Source organism: Manis javanica, chromosome 1 (assembly GCF_040802235.1).
Source record: "Manis javanica isolate MJ-LG chromosome 1, MJ_LKY, whole genome shotgun sequence".
Taxonomy (NCBI): Eukaryota; Metazoa; Chordata; class Mammalia; order Pholidota; family Manidae; genus Manis; species Manis javanica.
Window position 1 is genome coordinate 55,312,014 of NC_133156.1, and position 6,000 is coordinate 55,318,013.

Sequence of the window (6,000 nt, forward strand, 5' to 3'; positions counted from 1 at the left end):
CCTCACAACATGGCAGCTAGCCTGTCCCTGAGGGAGAAGTCCAAGAGAACAAGGTGGAAGCTGCAACATCCTGTATGACCACATGACTGCTCAGCTCTATGAATCACACCAGCTCTGATTCAATATGGGAGGAGACTACACAGGGCCTGAATGGGAGGAAGAAGATGATTGGGGGTTGGGTGGGGTCATCTTAGATGCTACTTACCTCCCAATGCATACCTCAGCCTACCTTCAGCTCCTAGTCAGCAGACACCCCTTCATTCATCCATCTTCAGCAAACACTTCCTCATTCCTTTCTACCTTCAGTGAACTCTTCCCAGGGAACCTCTCCATGGCCGAACACTGGGCTAGGCATAGCCTTTCAAACCGGAATCTGACATGGTCACAGGAGCTCAGAATCCACACATGCACACTGACACACAGTGGAGCATCATGAGAAAACATTTGGATTTTTCCCAGACACACCTGGTTTTAAGCCTGGTTTGCTACACTGAACCCAATCGACCATGAGCACATTATTTTACTCCTCAGGACCTCCATACAAAAGGATAATAATACTTGCACTGCCCAGTTATTGCAACAAATGTATCAAAGTGTCTGGCACATAGTAAGTTCTCAATAAATGACTTGAGTAATACTATTAATATTACTACCCTAAATAAATAGAATTGCACTCCCAAACCTGGACAGCAGCCCCCTCTGGGCTTTCCCTGCCTTCTTGGCCCCCACAGCTGGCTCCTGGCTCCTGGCCTTCCAGGCTCCCAGAACCAGCTGAGGGCTGCAGACAGACCTGCAATCAACTCCTATGGACAGTGTTAAGTGCTATGAGGAGCCACCTCCTCCTGATGCCTAGCAGAGCCCTGCTGTGGCTCCAACAGCTAGAGGGCTCCCTGGCTGCCAACCCTCAGCAGCAGTTCCAGCCAAGACCTCAAACTGATTTGCCATCGTTTAGCCAGGAAGGGAGAGCTCTTCTTGACTCACAGCTAATATCCATTCTGAGAGCAAAGTAATCACCTGCAAGGTGGGTGTCCAGAGAATGTGATAGAGATCTCGGACAAAAAGCCTCCATCCTACCACCCAGAACCCGGACACTGCAGCTCACCTCCTGTCCCCCTCCTTCCTCCACAGGCCACTGTGTAGTCCTCACAAGGTGCACGTGCCCCTCCCCATCCCCACTCTCACTGCCTTCCCCCTTCTACCTATGCTTTGTGTGGTCTAATGAGTAAGTGGATCTCAAACATTGCCACAAGTGGAACAATCTGAGGATCTTAAACATACCAGTGCCTGGCTCAGGCCCCCAGACATTCTGATTTGATTGGTAAGGGGTACACCCTAGGCATTCAAGTTCTTACAAGTTCTCCAGGTGATGCAAATGGATAGCAAAGTTGGGGAACTTCTAATCTAATGCACACACCTTTGGCTTACCTGGATGCATGTACTTCCACATTCTCCATGTAGTCACTCAACAAGTGCTTACTGATCACCTACAGTGTGCCAGGCACTGTTTCAGGAGCTGGAGATACTACACAGAACAAAGTGGTTGCCCTCATGGAACTGACATTTTGGTCAAAGGAAGCAGACAAGAAGCAAAAGAATAAGTAAAATATGTAATATGTTAGGTAAGAATAAGTAATTGAGAAGTTGCATGTGACCAAAGACACTTTGGTATGACATGTGGGTCACCCATACACCAGCCAGGAGCATCTGCCCCATCTACTGCTGACCAACCTCTGATCCCCAGCCATGATCCAGGCCAAGTCTTCACCTCAGCCCTACAGTAATGCCAACTCACCCAGTGACCCAGCACCAAGCACAGAATGAGGTTTAACCCCAGGGGCAGACAAGCCCTAGGTTGATAGTCCTTGACCATTTTCTCAGGCCCCAAATTCTCCCACGATGCCAGCACTTCACATGCTCTAGCCCACCTCTCTAGCCCTGCCACAGATCCCAGACTTACCTCGACACTCCTCAGCTGCCCCTACAGCAAACCCACTAGGTTTTCTAATGCTTTTACTAGCATCTAGAGGCATGTGAAAACAGATGGGCTAAACAGATGGGAAAGGCCTCTAGGAGGTAAGTCCCTTGAGGGTAACCTACCTCACCCCTCCTTCTACAGCCAGGCCCAGAGAAGTTAATAAGGAACATGCTCAAGGTCACACAGCAAGTCAGCAGCTGGACTGGCATTGGAACCCAAGTCTCCTCTCAATTCGGTGCTCTCTCTGCTACCCTGCCCTGCCTCCCTAAGATAGCACAAGGGAGCATTGCCCATCGGGTAAAACAGCCCCCAGAATCCTTTGGAAGCCCACTCTTCCCCTGTTCTCCATCCATGATTTGGGCAAAATCAAATCCACTCAACACCAAGTTTTTCCCTGGCCTCATGACTGGTTGGGGGCTAGACTCAGGGCAAGGCAAGGCCCTGAGACTTGCTGAGACCTGGCATTGCTCTGGTGCACTTAAACCTGAGGGGGCCAACAGGCAGGAGTGGCTGCTGCCATGTCACCATCTCATATGGGCTGAGGACACAACGACCAGAGATGGAGAGGAGATTTGAGAGAAGAAGACAAATGGGGCTAAGGGACATCCTGTGACCCTTGGCCAAGCCATGCCTGGAGGTAGTCTTAGCTATGTTTTTTTTTTAGTTTCAGGAGTCAATAAATCCCTCTGCACTTAAAGCCAGTTTGGGTTGGGTTTCTGTCACTTGCAGGCCTGGCCATTACAGACAAGAATCCCTTTCTGGCTCTCCCAGAAACTCTCTTACCTGCATCAAATCATCCCAACACCCTTTTGCCCTTGGTCTCCCCAACTCTTAGAGTTTCACAGAGGGGTCCCTCTCCCCACACAGTACTGGCTTCTCCAACTTCTACTGTGCTGTGATGGCAGAACAATGGTGGCCCAAAGATGTCCATGTCCTAATCTCTGGAACCTGTGAATATGTTGTCACTTTACATGGCCAAGAGGAATTAAGGCTGCAAATGAAATTAAGGTTGCTAATCATCTGCCCTCAAAATAGGGAGATTACCCAGGATTACTGAGCTGGGCTTGATATAATCACCAGGGTCCTTAAAAGTGGAAGAAAGAAGCAAAAGAAAGAACCAGAGAGATGGTATCCTGGGGACTCAGCCCAACCTTGGAAGCCTTGACAGTGGAGAAAGTGCCCACAAGCCAAGCAATGTGCAAAAGGCCCCAGGAGCTGGAAAAGGTAGAGGAATGGGTCCTCCTCTAGAGCCTCCAGAAGGGGCCCAGCCCTGCCCACACTCTGATGTCAGCCCAGGGAGGCTGAGCCTTGCCAGATCTCTGATCTCCAGGATACTAGGAGAAAAAATGTGCATTGTTTAAGCCACTATGTTTGTGGTGATTTATTACAGCAGTGATAGGAGACTACCACACACATCAGAAGACCCTGACTTTGGCAGCTGAGGGACTGGTCAACATTCCAGTTCTTCCTGTAGCCCTGGCTGAGCATTTGTCATATACCTAATTCTGAGCTGGAAGCTGGAAATAGCAAGACCAACAAGTCTCCTGGCCCGAGCCTTCCAGGCTCCCAGAACCAGCTGAGGGCCACAGACAGATCTGCGATCAACTCCGATGGACAGTGTTAAGTGCTATGACGCAGAAGCATATGGGTGCTATGAGAATCCACAGTACAGACACCTAAACCTGCCCCAGGCAGGTGGAGAGGGGAACGTGTTCAGAGAGCATTTCCTGGAGGAGTTAGAAGCTGAGAGAGGAACACGTTCAGGGAGCATCTCCTGGAGGAGCCAAAAGCAGGAGGAGGCACTCCTGGAAGAGGAAACAGCGTGAGTAAAGGCTCAGAGAGGGGACATGGCACTGTGGGAACCAGAGCATGCAAAGGGTTGGAAAAGGTTGCAGGAGGGGCCAGGCCATGCGGAGCCCAGAATGTCAGGATAAGGACTTCAGGTCATAGATAATGGACAGGCAGCATAGAGGGTCAACCAGCGGCCCAGAGACCAACGTGGAGACTCAAGGGAGGAAAGAGAGGTGTGTGAACTCGGGCACAGCCGTGGGGAGGGGAGTGGAGGGAGACATGGGAAAGCTGATGGTGTGGGAAGGCACAGAGCTGGGAATGGCTCTGTATTTTCTGGTCTGGGCTAGTGGGCAGGCAGTGGAGCCCTTCTCCGAGAGGGAGCACCTTGAAGGGGCAACAGGTCTGAGGTGCAGGTGAGGAGCAGAGCCGTGGAGCCTGGGAGCGCCCTGGGACATGCCCAGGAGGCAGCTGCTCAGCAGAGTCTGAGCGGGCGGTGGGGGGTGGGTAGGGATTTGAGACAGGTCATGGATGAGCTTCAAGGTCCTACAGCCAATGGTCCAAGGTGCTCGCGGGAAGGAAGAGGAGAAGAGGCGGCTTCACAGTCGCTGACAGATTTCTCTCTACATATGTATAGAAAAGGGAAAACAATATGGGAGCATAAACATGCCTCAAATAGAACTAGCAGAATTCTTGGAGATGACAGGACAGGGGGTGAGGGTCTTGTGGACACCACAGCCCTTGGCCCGACCACCATGGTAGCCAAGGAGCCCCAGGGTGGGGGTCCATCTTGAGGAGGCCCCAGGGACTAGCTCTCAGGTCCACGCAGCTCCGTACCTGCATCCAAAGATGCCCACAACACCTTCGCTGCTGCTGAGAAGGGCTGTGCACCAGGGTGACAGGTTTCGGCCCTAGAGGACCCCCAACCTCTGCCCTCCTCTCGTATAATGAAATGAAGGGGTTCCCTGGTCCAGACAGAGATGGAGCCAGCCCCACCCATCCCCACTACTCCCCCAGTTGTTATCTTCCCTGGCCCGACAAGCTCACATCCTAGGGAGCATTTAATAACTGGTTGCCAAGTTCCCTGGGGACTGACTAATGAAGCTGCCTCCCTCTCTGCCTCTCTCCTGCCTCCTGCCTCCCCTGGGGCCCTGGGCTCTGAGCCCTGCCCCACCCCCTACTCCCACCCTTCCTGTCCCTCTCCAAAACATCCCACCCTCCCCACTAAAGCATTCAAGTCTAGAGCCCCCATCTGGGCCCCAAATTGCCATGCTTTAAATGGGAAAAGGAGTTCCAGGCTCTCGGGGAGGCTACAACATGAGGAGACTGTGTGGGACAGGTGACCCGGGGGCCAGAAAGTGAAGTCCCTGTCTGGGCCTATTTGAAAGTCCTCAGCGTTGCTGAAGGCCAGCGGGCGATAGGCAGCAGGGCTTACCTGCCATGTCAGGGGGCGTCAGGCTGCCACTGGGGCTCTGGCCCCCAGCATCAAAGGGGCCCCAGCTTGGAAGAACTGGGGCTTGGGCATCAAACAGACATCACTCCCTCCCAGCATGTGACCATGGGAGAAGTTTCCTAAGCCCCTGGAGCCTTGGTTCCTTGGTCTATAAAATGGGGACAATGATACCCCCTCGTGTAGGGAGGAGGAAAGGAGGTCATATATGTAACGATCATGACACAGGGCCTGGGGCACAGAATGTTCACAATAAATTACATGCCAGAATGTTTCAAATTGCACTCCTTGACAAGGTGAGATATCCAATCAGGATGTGGCGGTTGCCCTGGAAACACAGGTTTCTCTGTACAAGGGTCAGCAGATGCCAGGGGGACTGGCCTCCCCTTTCTCGCTTTCTCAAGCCTGCTTCTGTCCCTCCAGGGGCTAGTACTAATTTGTAGAACCCTTTTCCTCCTCTTGCTTAATCACTGAAAATTCCTGGAAGGCCTCATCAGGCAGAGTTGATGGTTGGGCCCATGAATCGTGGAAACTCAGATCCTCCATCACAGGTCCTTACTCTGAACTGCAAACAGTTCAGTGCAAGAAGGAGATAGGATGCTGCCCACTCCATGCTGGGGGCTGACCGTGACCACACCGATACACTGGCACAGCTCCTGCACAGCAGGGACTATAGTACACCACGTGTGCTGCTGCCCAGGGCCAGAAGCCCTATGCTAAAGGGCTCCAAGAGGGCTTTACTGACCCCATAGCTCAGGTGCCCCAGGGTTCTCTCAGCCCAAGGTCA